Source organism: Schistocerca cancellata, chromosome 7 (genome assembly GCF_023864275.1).
Source record: "Schistocerca cancellata isolate TAMUIC-IGC-003103 chromosome 7, iqSchCanc2.1, whole genome shotgun sequence".
Classification (NCBI taxonomy): domain Eukaryota; kingdom Metazoa; phylum Arthropoda; class Insecta; order Orthoptera; family Acrididae; genus Schistocerca; species Schistocerca cancellata.
In genome coordinates, this window is record NC_064632.1 from 5837097 (window position 1) to 5856052 (window position 18956).

The following is an 18956-nucleotide window of genomic DNA, read 5'->3' on the forward strand; positions in this document are numbered from 1 at the left end:
GCCACCGCTAACATGCCATCTGCTGCTTCGCTGCGCTTCCGTCTCTACTGCAGCCTTGCGTATCATCATCTTTCTTGCAACTCCAGCAACTCGAAACGAGTTCCGTCCAAACTTCTGCTAGTACCGGTTCACTAAATTCTTTGACTAACGTTCACTGTTCAGTCCATCAAAATCTTTCTCTCGACCGCGGATACAAAATACTACGGCTTTAGTGTTTCCCGGCACCGATGCACCACGTGCGGAGACGCGGTTCTTTCCGTCCCTTTACGACGAACCAGCACCTACCTGTGAACATTGTCTCAGCAGATCATCAGTAGGACAGCCGAGTGAAACATACTATACTTGGACGTGAACTAGGGTGCAATTTAAGTCACTAATCTACGTTTCTGGAGAAAGTTTTCACACAAATGAAAGGTTGGAAGTTTTGTCCTCTATTAATATATTCTGAAACTTAGGTGAACAAGTGTCACTGCCAAGCCCGTGTTAGTCTTAACACAGTCACTCTCAATCCCTTTCACTCACGTTAGCAAGTTTATGGTGTTGCATTTCCCGAAAACGTAATAGCTACAAAAATACTGATTGTTTTTGATTGATAATGCCCGCCAAATATTAAGTCTGTCTTGCTGGAGTTGCAGGTGAGAATGTGATCCGCAACGGCGGCAGTAGAGACGTAAGCGTAGCGAAGCAGCAGATGGCATGCTAGCCACCGACCTGCTCAACACGCCACGCGGAATATATGCATTTTCTCGTCACAAAATTCACTTAAAAATTCCGAAATTTCTACACACACATCGGAATAATTATGCCGTCACTTTTCAACACTTTTTATGTATGAAACACTGCTAAATCCGGCAACTTATCATTTCCATCGGAAGTACTACTACACACGTCCGAAGTGTTTCATGGCTAGGCTCCGACTCTTCTTTAGAATACTCTCAGTCTTCTCTACCAGCAGAGAAAGGCGCACGAAGAATATTGTTTCATCATTGGTCGGTTTACTCAGCAGCCAATAGCAAAACAACATTCTCCCGCGTCAGTCCGCGCTTTTCATCCATAACCAATCGCAAAATAGTAAACCTCACGACTGCACTTTTTATCGACGTAATTATGTAATATGCTGAAATTTTGCTTATGCATAAAGTTATTTACTATTGTTATTTATACCTGAATTAACTTTCCCTTTACCATAAACTTACTCTACGAATCTATTCTACAAAAATCCCCTTTGTCCATATCCATACTTCTTCGAAATGTTCCCACACTAAATCCTACTACATAACTCGTTAAACAATTATCTTCATATTAAGCTTAAACCACACTCACGCATCATTCATAATGCTAAAACACATTTCTAACATTGTACATACACAATAAGACATAGTAACACTTTATGAAAATACTAGAAGAGTTTATGAAAAACATTCTATTACTCTAGTGCACTCTAGTGGGCACAATCGAAACTAATATCACAGTCCCCCTATCCAATACTGTCCTCTATCGGCTGATACATAAAGTATGTGCGCGTCCAGTCTCGCGTCACCATCTGTCACTATATAGCTCTGAGACACATCTCCCACTTAACCGCCTTCAAGGCAGGATCGTTATATGGCGCCACGCCTCAACACATTAATTTGTGGAAACCAGTAAAGCATAACAAAATTCATTCGCAACTGATGACAGAAATTTATGCTGAGAGGAAGTATTACTGTTATAATGTAGGTAGCAGTATAATGTTTTATTTATGGGTGAATATACATAGAATACCTCAGTTTTCTGACTGCCATGAAACTGTATTTGTTATGGTTCCTTTGTAGCAAACAGACAAAGTGAAAATGGTGACGTAGACCGTAATGTATCGCTCCAAGTTCTCGATGTACCAGTACAATTCAGGATACTTGCCGGCACAATGACCATTTGCATATTTGCATATGCATTTAGTAACGTTAGTGCAACATAATCTTTATCTAAAGGTATTAACTAACTCATTCTTTTGTGTTTTAGTACGTCAACAAAAAGGCGTTATGGAGAGTGGAGCACGGATGAAATGCACTTAACTGTAACACTACATATAGACGGGGATAGTGGATTAAATGGATGTGCACGTACATAAAATGTGCCTAAGCCAACAATTTGCATGCTAAAAACAGCATAACGAAATGGGCTGACTCATAATTTCAGCGCAGAACAAGCCATGACAAGCGAGGAAGATTTCTGGAGACTCTGTAGGGAGGACACCACAGAAATTTATTCGCGAAACAGGTGATTGATGCAACACGTTGAGCGAGAAATATCGAATGGTAGAAATAATCAGATGCGTTAAATGGAACATTTGGATGCGTGCTTAGTGTGCTGGGGTGGGAAAAGGAGTGTGAAAAATTACGTAGCAATGTATGCAAACAGTGATGTAAGGACTAAAATACAGAACTTCTTCTTAAACTTGGTCCCATATATTAGAAATTCTTCTTAAACTTGGTCTAATATGTTAGACCAAGTTTAAGAATAAGTTCTGTATTTCAGTCCTTACATCACTGTTAGCATGCATTGCTATGGGCTATTACAAATGACTGAAGCGATTTCAGAAATTCACTATAGCTCCATTCATTGACATATGGTCACGACACACTACAGATACGTAGGAAAACTCATAAAGTTTTGTTCGGCTGAAGCCGCACTTCAGGTTTCTGCCGCCAGAGCGCTGGAGAGTGCAGTGAGACAAAATGGCGACAGGAGCTGAGAAAGCGTATGTCGTGCTTGAAATGCACTCACATCAGTCAATCATAACACTGCAACGACACTTCAGGAGGAAGTTCAACAAAGATCCACAAACTGCTAACTCCATTCGGCGATGGTATGCGCAGTTTAAAGCTTCTGGATGCCTCTGTAAGGCGAAATCAACGGGTTGGCCTGCAGTGAGCGAAGAAACGGTTGAATACGTGTATCTGGACATGCTGGAAAATTGGCTCATGCCACAACTGGAGACCGACAGCGCCGACTTCATCTTTCAACAGGATGGTGCTCCACCGCACTTCCATCATGATGTTCGGCATTTCTTAAACAGGAGATTGGAAAACCGATGGATCGGTCGTGGTGGAGATCATGATCAGCAATTCATGTCATGGCTTCCACGCTCTCCCAACTTAACCCCATGCGATTTCTTTCTGTGGGGTTATGTGAAAGATTCAGTGTTTAAACCTCCTCTACCACGAAACGTGCCAGAACTGCGAGCTCGCATCAACGATGCTTTCGAAATCATTGACGGGGACATGCTGCGCCGAATGTGGGAGGAACTTGATTATCAGCTTGATGTCTGCCGAATCACTAAAGGGGCACATATCGAGCATTTTTGAATGCCTAAAAAAACTTTTTGAGTTTTTGTATGTGTGTGCAAAGCATTGTGAAAATATCTCAAATAATAAAGTTATTGTAGAGCTGTTTCTGAACTGAAATATATATATATATATATATATATATATATATATATATATATATATATATATATATATATTTCAGTTCAGAAACATAGCTCACAACGTGGGTATAATTTATGCACTCACTGGTACAAATTAGGCATCCATATTCCTAATTTGTATCACTTGAAGTGGTTTTGAAAGCACAGTGTATTTATTTTTCATAAAATTTCCAGTCATTAAATCAGATTTCGAAAACAACTTTCTACATTAGAATATGGCACAGTTTAAATAATTTTATTACTTGATATTTCGGCTAAAATAAGTAAAATATCAAGAATGGTAGAATTTAGGAACTCTCCCCTAAACTTTTGTGTGTCAGTGTTATGTATGTGAGTCTGCGCCATTTGTGAGCTCGGTTGTGCCGTCTAATTAAAGAACAGCAATGGGGAAACATTACAGTACAGAAGATAGTGTTTAGACAGCGGGTGTCCTGTAGTCGCTTAATATACATGAGCCGAGGTCGTTGACCTTAAGGTTTTCACGACCACTCCCTATCGGACGACTCGCGCAGGGGTCGCCCTAAGGGGCCTCATGACCCCCTCCAGGAGCCTTCGAGACCCTGCCACTTAACGTGGCAGGGCAAATGCCTCATTACCGGTCCAGTGAAATTATAGGATCTACGAGAGGGAAGTGGAGACAGAGGGGTGGATACGGGATTTCTGGGGGTAAGCCCGGGGCTGAATTTCCAGAATTAAGCGCGCAAGGAAGACAGAACCGAATGAATCAACGACACCGTTTCTGCGGGTAGGGTCCTTTGAGGCCTTGGACGGCGTTGTTAGCCTTTGAAGTCAATGCTGTGGTCAACTCAGGCGTCACCGTGGCCAGCTTTTACAGTGGTGTGAATGTTGTTCCTTCAGGTAGATTCAGCATTCCGCTACATTACTAACTGATAAACTGGCCGACACCTGCCGACATTAAATACCATTAGATACCCAATCAGGCGTGGTCTTAGTATTGCTTTATCGAAAATAAAAATGTAATAATGTATTGTAGAGAATTATCGATAGGAAGTTAATGAACTTAAATATCAATGAGAACTTAGTAGTTTAGTTTCAGATCTGAGTAAATTAATTTATATTGCACACATGCTTTCACATCTGAATAAAGTAATCTGTATAGTATACATGTTAAATAATATTTTATTAATAATATATGGTTTATCATTTAATTTCAAGAAACTCTGTATGTTTTGTAAGAAAGTCATGTTTATTAACAAAATTAAATTGTACTTATAAAAAGCTGATTAACAAAATATTGCAAAAATATGGGTAAGTATTTCATATAAAAACCAATGGGTAGATTAAATATGAAAACTGTAAATTTTTGAAGTGAAAAACAAAGAATGACAGAAAGAAATCAAGTAACTTTCCAAGTAATGAGATTCCATTGGAACAAGTACGCAATTCAAATACTGTTGGGGAAAAATTCAGAAATATGGTAGATGTTGCAATTAACGGTGTTGAAAACTCGTGAACATGTGTCAACTGTTGAAATTGTGGTTATAGCTTTGTACGTATCAGTGGTCACATGTATGCCTTTTAGTGCAGGCCGGCTGGATGTGTACGCTGTACGTTTTTGTATTACGTATTTATTGATTAAATGAAATTTACTATCACGGTCATGTTACCATAATTCTGTCGAGGTAAGTGTCAAAATAAAGTTATAGTTCCGGTGATACGTCATTGCTGTCGTCACCGTTGACGTACAGTGCTGTTTTATACGTAGCAAACAAAAAACACAAACTATCTGCTGTACAGATTTAATATTACAATTTTGAATGTTTCTGATTAATTATATACTTAATTGAAGCGGAATGTTATTCATATGGAATATTCACAGGAAATCGGACTTATTCAATGAAAAAATGAAGGCTTGAGAATGCCAACAGGTACAATGGGCGTTACCATCAGAAAAGACCTCCTACAGGAGAAAGTAATTGGTTCCGACGTTTTGAGAGCTTTCCAATTGTAAACATTTCATTATCACTAAACTGTAAGATACCAGAAGGAGCATTTGCTTAGTACACATCACTTGGGTGCAACTTTTCATTGTCTTAAAATGGGAATTTGTACACCTCTCTCGTAGCCATACTCTGACCGAACCTGAATAATGGTTGCTAAGTACGTTACGGAAGGTGGACTGGAAAAGAGAACGTCGACAACAGAGCGGGCAGATTAACTAGCTCTTTCTTCATTTCGGGCAGCGTAGCTTTTAGCGTTCACTACGGTTTTTAAAGCGCGCTTTATAGGCGTAGTATGTGGTTTAGTGACGCACTTTATGGAAAAAGTACACATGACAAGCTAGTATCCGAACATACGTTGATGGAGGTAGGCAAGTACAAAACGTAACATTAAAACTTTAGTAACTCAAGGTTTTAAAAGACGTTACTTTACTGTTATTATTACTACGGGATTAATCAATACAAAGATGAATTAATAACAATATCTTGTTGTATTATTGTTATCCTCCGCCAAGCCTCTTTATCTAGCGCATCTTCCTTGTCGATTCAGTGATGTTGCATTACTCCCTTTATGTGGTCTGTGCAAGAACGTCGGGGTCTTCCGCGCTTACGCCTGCCGGGTGGCTTCCATTCATGAACCTTCTTTGACCACCAATTATCTGGCATTCTCATCATACGCCCGTGCCATTTTAATGACTTTCTTTCAATTGTATGTATCACTGTATCATTTGCCTTCATTCTAGCTCAGGGCTTCACAACATACGTGCTCGCGGAACAAGCTGTGAGCAGCAAGGCGCGAGCACGGAGCAGCGCGAGCACGCTAGCCCCACTACCGGACCAGAGCGGAGAGTGGGGAGAGTCACGTGGGGCACACAACAGCTGCCGCCAGTCAATGTAAATCCGCGGCCACCTGCAGGGATGTTGTTCTTGTTGTGGTCTTCGGTCCTGAGACTGGTTTGATGCAGCTCTCCATGCTACTCTATCCTGTGCAAGCTTCTTCATCTCCCAGTACATACTGCAACCTACATAGTTCTGTATCTGTTTAGTGTATTCATCTCTTGGTCTCCCTCTACGATTTTTATCCTCCACACTGCCCTCTAATACTAAATTGGTGATCCCTTGATGCCTCAGAACATGTCCCACCAACCGATCCCTTCTTCTGGTCAAGTTGTGCCACAAACTTCTCTTCTCCCCAATCCTATTCAATACTTCCTCATTAGTTATGTGATCTACCCATCTAATATTCAGCATTCTTCTATAGCACCTCATTTCGAAAGCTTGTATTCTCTTCTTGTCCTAACTATTTATCGTCCATGTTTCACTTCCATACATGGCTACACTCCATACTAATACTCTCAGAAACGACTTCCTGACACATAAAGCAATACTCGATGTTAACAAATTTCTCTTCTTCAGAAACGCTTTCCTTGCCATTGCCAGTCTACATTGTATATCCTCTCTACTTCGACCATCATCAGTTATTTTGCTCCCCGAGTAGCAAAACTCCTTGACTACTTTAAGCGTCTCATTTCCTAATCTAATACCCTCAGCATCACCCGACTTAATTCGACTACATTCCATTATCCTAGTTTTGCTTTTGTTGATGTTCATCTTATACCCTCCTTTCAAGACACTATCCATTCCGTTCAACTGCTCTTCCAAGTCCTTCGCTGTCTCTGAGAGAATTACAATGTCATCGGCGAACCTCAAAGTTTTTATTTCTTCTCCATGGATTTTAATACCTATTCCGAATTTTTCTTTTGTTTCCTTTACTGCTTGCTCAATATACAGATTGAACAACATCGGGGAGAGGCTACAACCCTGTCTCACTCCCTTCCCAACCACTGCTTCCCTTTGATGTCCCTCGACTCTTATAACTGCCATCTGGTTTCTGTACAAATTGTAAATTGCTTTTCGCTCTCTGTATTTTACCCCTGCCCCTTCAAAATTTGAAAGAGAGTATTCCAGTCAACATTGTCAAAAGCTTTCTCTAAGTCTACAAATGCTAGGAACGTAGGTTTGTGTTTCCTTAATCTAGCTTCTAAGAGAAGTCGTAGGGACAGTATTGCCTCACGTGTTCCAATATTTCTACGGAATCCAAACTGATCTTCCCCAAGGTCGGCTTCTACTAGTTTTTCCATTCGTCTGTAAAGAATTCGTGTTAGTATTTTGCAGCTGTGACTTATTAAACTGATAGTTCGGGAATTTTCACATCTGTCAACACCTGCTTTCTTTTGGATTGCAATTATTATATTCTTCTAGAAGTCTGAGGGAATTTCACCTGTCTCATACATCTTGCTCACCTGATGGTAGAGTTTTGTCAGGGCTGGCTCTCCCAAGGCTGTCAGTTGTTCTAATGGATATCACTCACGAATTATTTCGGCGACAAATGAAACAAATGAAGTAGAATGTACACATGCCACATAATTTTATTAGCTTAGTGTGTGCCTTTACATTCGCATTAATTTTTGAACTGTTACACAATAAAAGGTGTCACTGAAGTGTGGGATTCTCGGTTATCTTATACTTTTTGCCCTTTACAATTGCTTCTATGTTCGGAGTAATTGTTCTTGTGCATTTTAGGCGCAGCGTGCAGTTTAAATTTCGATCAGACAATGCGTTTCTCAGGCACGTATTGTTACATTTCATTGCAGAGAACAGTTGTTGACAAACATACGTGTAACCGAACATTGATATTATTGTAGCCGCCAGTTTGTGCAAACGAGGAAATCTATCCTGAGGGAAGTGTCTGTTGAATTCCAAAATGTTTTTCTTGTTCTGAAATTTGTCTCTGTATTGTCTGTCACACTGCAAGTCAATAATTTCTTGCTGCAGCTCAGGACGAATCTCTTAAATATTCGCTGAATATGGAGAGAACAGATCAAAATCACTGTCTAGTGCTGTCAGATCTTGAAAGCGCTGATCAACTAAACTATGTGAATAACGTTCACAGTCTTTGTGAACATCTGGCATGGATGATAATTTAGGAAAATGTTTTAGGGTTCCTATTTCCAGCTGACTCGCCCAAAGTGTCAGTTTCATTTTAAAAGCTCGTATTCGATCAATGAAATGAGTAATTAGCAGATCTTCACCTTGTAGTAAAATGTTCAAAGCATTCAGATGGCTAGTTAAATCTGCTAAGAACGCGAGATCACATTCAAACGTGCGTGCGCATTTCCCCTACCTCCCCTCCCTCCCTACTCCGCGACCTTGCACCTGCTCGCGAGCACGTGCCTGAGCAGACGCGAGTACTCGCACTCAAAACCGGCCAGTTGTTAAGCCCTGTTGTAGCTCTTACTTCGTCATTAGTTTTCCTTTCAATTCTTGACATTCTGGCACTCCTACGCAAATAATCCATTTCCATAGCTATTAGTCCTCTTTTGAGATCCGCATTTAAGATCCGTTGTTCTGATCCGTAGCATATCACTGATTCAACCATTATATTTCCTACTCTTTTCTTATTGCTGTTGGAAATATTCTTATCCCACTAAAAAGAATTCATACACTCTAATCTAATACTATTCTGCTTTGCTGTATTTTATGTTTTAATTCTGTATGGCCCAATCCATTTTTATCATTATGTGCCCAGAGATCTTTAAATTTTTCTACCTGTCTCTATTACCATCAAGTTACATGGCACTGAAACAGTTATAATAGTGGTGTATGCCTCAAACGACGATGCGGCACTCGTGATTTTTATACACTGAATGTGCTTACATCTGATGAGTACAGATATGAACGGGCAAAGATCGAGATATTATACAGATTAACAAATATTAGCTACAAAATTACAAAAATAGACTAGAGTAAACCCATACAGAATAGTTTTTCCTGACAAAAGGAAACTACCAACTGAAAATCAAGCTAATGTTACCTGTGAAATACAGTATTAAGAAAGGAGACCGAAAAATTAGCTGATTAGGAAAGTTCACTGTTTCCAAACTTTGCTTTGAGCTATGATGAACGCCTCTATCCATCACGCAAACAAGTAAAAAGTCTGTAATGCGTGTGGCTGTTTGATTCACGTCCCCCTTCCATGAGGCTGATGAGTCACATCACTCATGTAGCACTGGCGCGGTGAGGACGGGACAAAAGAATTCCATCAGCTGTCCTCTCAGTGCAATCAACACAGGTGCACCAAAGAAAAATGGAACCACCCTTTCGGAAAAAATCCCTAGTTTATTATCCGAATGCATTTGCCAGAAGAACTGGAAGAACAGTGGTGATAGTCCAAGTAAACCTTGTTCTTAAAGAAGGTAGTTGTGGGTGTTTGTGTTTGTGTGTGTGTGTGTGTGTGTGTGTGTGTGAGCGTATGAATGTATGTTTTGACAACAATGTGGACCCGTTTGGGACATCTGCGGCACAGTGTATTCCATTTATCCTATTGTACCTTTAACAGCCATAGTGGGAGTTCGTGGATATGGTCGATTTCTCTGGCACACGGAAAACAAACTCGACCTGCAGTATTAGCGTATTACACTAATATTAAGAAGTCTTGCACGGTTAACTAAGAAATCAGTTCGATATGAACGACAACCATGAACTCTTAACATACTTTACCGGTCGATTAAGTTCTCAGCCACTTCCTAAAAATTTTTGGTATACGGGGAATCATTTATGTCCATCCGAAACCTTGATTACCAACTATTTCGCAAACTGTCGAACGCCCATGTTTGTCATTAACGATTTTCCCGTGGCGCTCAGCCCCGAAGCGACTAAATACGTCAAATCGGGAGATCCTGATGAGCAAGCAATTATTCCATTTCAATTTTGGGTCGATGTCAATTGGGACGAGAACTGCAAATTGTACTGGTCAACAATCGAGTTAATGGACTTTTCTCACGAATTCTGAGTGGCAAATCTATGGACCATACTTTTAAAAGCGGGCCTTATAACGTGTGTCTATTTTCAATTTTTCATTTTTTTGCCTACGCAATTACTTTTATTACTGGATTGAATAAACACTTTACATACTGCTAATAAGGTGCCCAGAATTAAAAGAAGCATTATATACAGATAATTAACTACACTCTGTGATGTTTATAAAGTTATAGACATTGCGAATTTACAGTATGTAATAATTTTGGAATTACGGTTCGTGATGCAGTCAAACACATAGAGTTAGTCGATAATAATCTGCTCAACCCCGACATTGGCGGGACTCTGTCAGTTTCATTAGAGAAGAAACAGTGTTGGAACATTTTAGAACCGAACATTGAAATAGATTTAGCGGCTTGTCTGTGGGTCGAGATTATTGCCCTTGGGGTAACACTTTATAAAATGTCTTGTAAATTCCTGAAATTGACAAACAGGCCGTTGAGCTGCGTGCTCCACTGTACATCTGTCACCTCAGATCGGTAGTTATGAGCTACATTAGCAGCGAAAACGAAAATGCTCTCAGCAATAATTACAGATCTATCGTCAGTCGTGAAGTGTCTTGCAATTTCTTTGAGATCCCATGATGCAATGTTTCAGTTACTAAAATAAAATGTTGTGTGACTAGGGCCTCCCGTCGGGTAGACCGTTCGCCGGGGGCAAGTCTTTCGATTTGACGTCACTCGATGAGGATGAAATGATGATTATTTGGACAACTCGACACCCAGACCCTGAGCGGAAAAACTTTCTGGGCCCTTACGATTGACATTCTGTTGCACTGACTGCTTTTTTTTTTTTTGTTCGATATACACTCCTGGTAATTGAAATAAGAACACCGTGAATTCATTGACCCAGGAAGGGGAAACTTTATTGACACATTCCTGGGGTCAGATACATCACATGATCACATTGACAGAACCACAGGCACATAGACACAGGCAACAGAGCATGCACAATGTCGGCACTAGTACAGTGTATATCCACCTTTCGCAGCAATGCAGGCTGCTATTCTCCCATGGAGACGATCGTAGAGATGCTGGATGTAGTCCTGTGGAACGGCTTGCCATGCCATTTCCACCTGGCGCCTCAGTTGGACCAGCGTTCGTGCTGGACGTGCAGACCTCGTGGGACGACGCTTCATCCAGTCCCAAACATGCTCAATGGGGGACAGATCCGGAGATCTTGCTGGCCAGGGTAGTTGACTTACACCTTCTAGAGCACGTTGGGTGGCACGGGATACATGCGGACGTGCATTGTCCTGTTGGAACAGCAAGTTCCCTTGCCGGTCTAGGAATGGTAGAACGATGGGTTCGATGACGGTTTGGATGTACCGTGCACTATTCAGTGTCCCCTCGACGATCACCAGTGGTGTACGGCCAGTGTAGGAGATCGCTCCCCACACCATGATGCCGGGTGTTGGCCCTGTGTGCCTCGGTCGTATGCAGTCCTGATTGTGGCGCTCACCTGCACGGCACCAAACACGCATACGACCATCATTGGCACCAAGGCAGAAGCGACTCTCATCGCTGAAGACGACACGTCTCCATTCGTCCCTCCATTCACGCCTGTCGCGACACCACTGGAGGCGGGCTGCACGATGTTGGGGCGTGAGCGGAAGACGGCCTAACGGTGTGCGGGACCGTAGCCCAGCTTCATGGAGACGGTTGCGAATGGTCCTCGCCGATACCCCAGGAGCAACAGTGTCCCTAATTTGCTGGGAAATGGCGGTGCGGTCCCCTACGGCACTGCGTAGGATCCTACGGTCTTGGCGTGCATCCGTGCGTCGCTGCGGTCCGGTCCCAGGTCGACGGGCACGTGCACCTTCCGCCGACCACTGGCGACAACATCGATGTACTGTGGAGACCTCACGCCCCACGTGTTGAGCAATTCGGCGGTACGTCCACCCGGCCTCCCGCATGCCCACTATACGCCCTCGCTCAAAGTCCGTCAACTGCACATACGGTTCACGTCCACGCTGTCGCGGCATGCTACCAGTGTTAAAGACTGCGATGGAGCTCCGTATGCCACAGCAAACTGGCTGACACTGACGGCGGCGGTGCACAAATGCTGCGCAGCTAGCGCCATTCGACGGCCAACACCGCGGTTCCTGGTGTGTCCGGTGTGCCGTGCGTGTGATCATTGCTTGTACAGCCCTCTCGCAGTGTCCGGAGCAAGTATGGTGGGTCTGACACACCGGTGTCAATGTGTTCTTTTTTCCATTTCCAGGAGTGTATTTCGTAGCGTTTGGTCTGGGCGGACGTGACAAGACATCCGTTCAAGTTGATCGTTGATCCCTTGACTCAGTTCTTTTTTAATTACAGAGATCACGCAGCCCTCTGACCGAACACGATGAGCTACCGTGCCGGCTCGGCTACCTGGGGCGGAAGTTTGTTACTGAAACATATTCAGCCACGTCTGATCCATAAGGGACTGATTTGAGCAGTGGGGAATTTTTAGTTTCATGAGTTTGATGCTAAATTTTTAACAGGATTAATTTTTTGGTAAGGTAAGGTAAGTGGTAAGTTCCTATGGGACCAAACTGCTGAGGTCATCGATCCAAAGGCTTACTCACTAATTGATCTAACTTAAACTAACTTACGCTAAGGCCAACATACAAACCCTTGCCGGAGGGAGGACTCGAACCTCCGACGGGGGGAGCCGCGCGAACCGTGGCAAGGCGCCACGGGCCCCGCGGTTACCCCGCGCGGCATTAATTTTTGTTTGATAGCGTCAGTCTTTTCTGCCACATTGTTATCAAGTGAATCTCCCAATGAATTAGGACACTTAAGGATTTCAAACAATTTGTGATGTCAACAATAAAATATTTTGCCATCATTTCAGCCAGCATTCACCGTCATTTGTCACAAAGCAAATGCATCGTATCGTCTTAATGGCTGGTGTTGTGATCATTTTCCAATACGTATTTTTTCAGCCCATAATAGTTCGACGGTCCGTGGCTCGTGGTCTTGCGTTAGCGTTCTCGCTTCCCGCGCACTGGGTCCCGGGTTGGATTCCCGGCAGGGTCGGGGATTTTCTCTGCCTCTAGATGACTGCGTGTTGTCGTGGCATTTTCATCGTCATCACTCATTCCCATTACGGTCGGAGGAAGGCAATGGCAAACCACCTCCGTAGGACTTTGCCTAGTCGGCGGTGCGGGTCTCCCGCATCGTCCCCTACGCTCCTCGGAGTATGGGACCTCATCATCAACATCGTCAATAGTTCGACGGCGTGTTAAGCCCTCTGCTTGGCTCTAAACTGTATGAAATGTAAGGAAATCCCGATCCGGGATTGAAGAAATGGATTCTCCACTTCTTTTGTCGGACAAGTGCGTAGACCCATAGTGCTCCTAATACTTAAACTCAAATTGGGCAGTTCTTGGAACGCCCAACGGTAATGATCGACAGCCCTGTCATCCTCAGCCTACAGGCGTCACTGTATATGGAGGAGCACGAGGTCAGCACACCGCTCTGGCGGCCGTTGTCATTTATCTGTACTCGAGCCGCTACTTGTCAGTCCCAGTACTGCCCAGTTGGCCTCCCAAGGGCTGAGTGCTCCCCGCTGTCCAACAGCGCTCAGTAGGGCGGATGGTTACCCATGCAAGTGCTAGCCAAGCCCCAAAGCGCTCAACTTCGGTGATCTGACGGGAAGCGGTGTTACTACCGCGGAAAATGCGTCGGCTTATTACCCCTAATGCAGACCGCGGATCTAATTTAACTGAAGTAGCACTGTCAGCAAACTGCTCGGCGTCTGGCTGAGCGACTGTTCAGCTCTAGCGACGTCCGGCTGCAGCCTTCATTGTCCTCTTACTCCCCCCCCCCGGCACTGGCGCCGCTGCGCTCGGAATGCTAGGCGGGAGATCGGTCTGAGGCTGACGTCTTACGTTCGACGAGAGCTGTTTGGCCAGGGCTGTCTCAATGTGTCCACTTCAATGCTTAGAACAGTTAAGAAAATCAACTAATTTAGTAAGACTAGCTCATCTCGCTTACACTTTTCCAATATTCTACAGTACCACAAAGAGAGCTTCACTCCAAGTGTTAACGCAGCCAAAACATCTCAGACAAACAGAAGCTAAACTATGTCAAAGTTGGCGTAAGGAGGGCTATGCGTGAGGCGTTCAGTGAATTCGAAAGTAAAATTCTATGTACCGACTTCACAGAAAATCCTAGGAAGTTCTGGTCTTACGTAAAATCAGTAAGTGGATCGAAACAACATATCCAAAGCTATTTCACAGAGGACGACCGCACTGCAGTTCCTTCTCTAAATCCTCGTACAAACGAAAAAATGGCTGACATCGAAATAAGTGTCCAAGGAATGGAAAAGCAACTGAAATCACTCAACAGAGGAAAGTCCACTGGACCTGACGGGATACCAATTCAATTCTACACAGAGTACGCGAAAGAACTTGCCCCCCCCCCCCCCCCCTTCTGACAGCCGTGTACCGCAAGTCTCTAGAAGAACGGAAGGTTCCAAATGATTGGAAAAGAGCACAGGTAGTCCCAGTCTTCAAGAAGGGTATATATATATAAATGACCTAGTAGATAGTGTCGGAAGTTCCATGCGGCTTTTCGCGGATGATGCTGCAGTATACAGAGAAGTTGCAGCATTAGAAAATTGCGAAATGCAGGAAGATCTGCAGCTTATAGGCACTTGGAGCAGGGAGTGGCAACTGACCCTTAACACAGACAAATGTAATGTACTGCGAATACATAGAAAGAAGGATCCTTTATTCTATTATTGTATGATAGCGGAACAAACACTGGTAGCAGTTACTTCTGTAAAATATTTGGGAGAATGCGTGCGGAATGATTTGAAGTGGAATGATCACATAAAATTAATTGTTGGTAAGGCGGGTACCAGGTTGAGATTCATTGGGAGAGTCCTTAGAAAATGTAGTCCATCAACAAAGGAGGTGGCTTACAAAACACACGTTTGACCTATACTTGAGTATTGCTCATCAGTGTGGGATCCGTACCAGATCGGGTTGACGGAGGAAATAGAGAAGATCCAAAGAAGAGCGGCGCGTTTCGTCACAGGCTTATTTTGTAAGCGTGATAGCGTTACGGAGATGTTTAGCAAACTCAGGTGGCAGACTCTGCAAGAGAGGCGCTCTGCATCACGGTGTACCTTGCTCGCCAGGTTTCGAGAGGGTGCGTTTCTGGATGAGGTATCGAACATATAGCTTCCCCCTACTTATACCTCCCGAGGAGATCACGAATGTAAAATTAGAGAGATTCGAGCGCGCACGGAGGCTTTCAGACAGTCGTTCTTCCCGCGAACCATACGCGACTGGAACGGAAAAGGGATGTAATGATAGTGGCACGTAAAGTGCCCTCCGCCACACACCGTTGGGTGGCTTGCAGAGTATAAATGTAGACGTAGATGTAGATTACTTTGCGGAACGGCTCACAAATTCATACTTTTGAAAAGCGCGTCCAGGAAATGAACCATCTCAGTAATATCAACTATCCACCTTTAACTGACATATAACTCCTTCTTTCAACAAATACCTCCTAGGCAGTTCTGTAGTGCAGATTATTTATAGTTAACTTCCACAAATTATGCCAGCCTAGACGGAAAACTTATTATCAAATGCTTAGCCAACGTTATGGGAATGATGGTCAGACTGTGGGCTGAAGGATTTGCGATTTCATTGGTGTTATTGTCGTAACTTGCAGTTAGGCGCCGGTAATGGTTCGGCGACGTAGAGCTGAAACACAAGTATGAGTGTGCGTTACACCTGCAGACAGTCAACATGGGACTGAGAGGTCCTCTTTGCGCACTGGGGTTGAAGTACATCATTCAGAAGTTCGAATTAACTGTCGATTTGAGAACTGATTCTGGAATAGGCCGACGACAAATTGCGTCTCAAATTGGTGAAGAAGCTGCTGTTGCCATGGGATAACGTAGTTCAATATTAGTCTACACAGTAAAATAACGGGTACAGTTCAGACGCAATGTGCAGTCTTCACGCAGTCCACGAACTGTATGACGACAAATGAACATACATGGTGCACCGTTAGGAAAGTGCCCCGTACAACTCTGAAATGGTATCTCTAGTGCGGTTCGAGACTGTCGTAGATGCAGATGGTCGTCACATTGATAACGTCTGTAACCTGGAACGTAAACATTGTACCGAGTTAACAAATATTAACCTCTCATATGGAGATTAAAAAGTGTTTCTTCCAATGGTTTATCGGCTATTTCTGTTCCGCATGTCCTTACAAATGCTTCGAAAATGCTTCATTGACCTACGACCACTCCTTTCTCCAGGGTCCCCTCACAAGTAGCTAAAGTTTAATTGTAATCACCCTGTACTTATTTATATTTCTATGCATATCATACGTGTTCATTCTTGTTTGCTTTTCTATTGCAAAATAATGAATTTTAGTTATGGTTTTGAGACCTGTAAGACAGCTTGGATAAGTGATGTATGCGCTGACTCATGAAACTAAAATGGTTCAAATGGCTCTGAGCACTATGGGGCTTAACATCTATGGTCATCAGTCCCATAGAACTTAGAACTACTTAAACCTAACTAACCTAAGGACAGCACACAACACCCAGCCATCACGAGGCAGAGAAAATCCCTGACCCCGCCGGGAATCTAACTCGGGAACCCGGGCGTGGGAAGCGAGAACGCTACCGCACGACCACGAGATGCGGGCCTCTCATGAAACTGTTGTATCACATTTTATAGACGCATCTTCCAGAGTGCCTGAATATGGAACCATTTAGCTCTGAAATTAAGAGAATGTTAATTTCAGAAAAAAATGTTGACGTCTGAATGAAGAAAAAGAAGATGCTAACGGGAAAAATTTTATTTTTACTCCGTGAAGGCCTTTACCACATTATATCCCTGCCCTGTCCCAGTTGCAATACCCGATTCTCGCCATAACGACGTGAGTTCATTCTAAATTCTCCTAGTGACTAGAGTTGTAATATTTTAGAATCTTTTATAATTTTTTTTACAACAAAATGCGAAGATATGATTGGCTTTTCGGTAGCTATAATTAATGTTTTATTTTAATGTGGTTTGCACTATCAAAGATATAGCTATGAATTTAATTCCTTTCATATATATGATGTATTTATCGAAAATATTCTCTTATTACTGGACGCAGATGGGCACTGAAGGGTACGAAGTCTAGAAATGCATATCACTCAAGTGGCTACAGAACGTAACACGAGTAGAGGTCACGATTTCAAATAGAAGTAACTCACTTTTTGAGACTGAGATATCCACATGTGAATCAGTTCCCGGTATTGACATAACCTTCTAAAGGTACACAGTTTCTAAGAATTTACTTTCTGTTTTTTTACGAACTTCTGCGAAGAACTGAACTGTACCCGTGTATTTTACTGTGTAGACTGGTGTTTAACAACTTTATCCAAGTTTTTGCTTTTGCGTAAATCTTCGTTCATATCCTTCGGTGAGGCGGCTTTTAGGTGTAATTTTTCGCTGCCGGAGCGCCACGTCACACATCACGCGACTGCGTTGAAATCTCGCTTAAGTACACAGCATATAGTTTAGGTAAGTGCATTGATATTTTCGTATTTATTTTCTACAGTACCTTGGGCTTAAGCTGAGTTTATAGTAAAAAGTAACTGCTGATACACCGACTTTCAGTAGAGACATTTGTTTCTGTCTCAAAGTTTGCGAATCTTATGGTGTCAGACGATACTTCAGACTGTGGAGAGCAGATTTTAGACTTTGTTTATTCTTCTGGTTATATTTTGAGTACATTGTAGTCTTTTGAGTTGGCCCGTTAGTACTTTCTAATTTACTACTGACAGTTTTGCTTGTATTTTTCACATCTTACTCAAATTTTTTTCCACGGTGTGATACGACTAGGGACTGTACTTGTCGTGGGTGGACACAAGGGCAGTTTCCTGCTGTCCGCAAGCTTGAAGCCGCAGTCGAAAGGCTTCTGGCTACAACTGAAAGCAGCGGCGACATTTGGGCTGCAGTGACGAGTCGTGCAGCACGTTTGTTGCTCTGGGAATCCCCTTGGTATTTCGTTTGTCGCTGCGTCTTCCGATACACAAAGTCTGACCAGTACGTCCTCATTCGAGGGAGAGTAGCAGACAACGGAGGGTTCACGTGTCACTGAACGGAAAGTGAAAGAAGAAATGGGCACACAACTGGCTCCTTACACCTCAGAAATAGGTACGAGGTGCTACCCAGTACTGATAATACTTCTGAGCCAGCGCAACTTGCTGTCTTTTTACCCAGTTCAATGTTTACATGAAACCTACTGGCACTGAAACCACTATACCAAACTCCTCAACACATCCCTCCTCCCACAAAAACGCTGCTTACAGATCAATGCTGCACAGAGCACACAAATTTCCACTTCAACATACAGAACTCTAACAAGAAATAGAAACCGTAACATATACTGCAATAAACCATAGATATGACCATTCTCTGATTATTACCATGTTACAACAGACAAAAAATAAACTGAACAAACAACATCAAACTACACTCACAACTGACAGTGCCCCAGCAGTCAAATATGTAAAAATGCCATATCTTGGAATAGTATCTGACAAATTAGCAAGACTATTCAAAAACGCAGAAGTAAAAATCAGCTTCAGCACCAACAACCACCTAAGTAGGAAGCTTATTCAGAATATAAAACCACCAG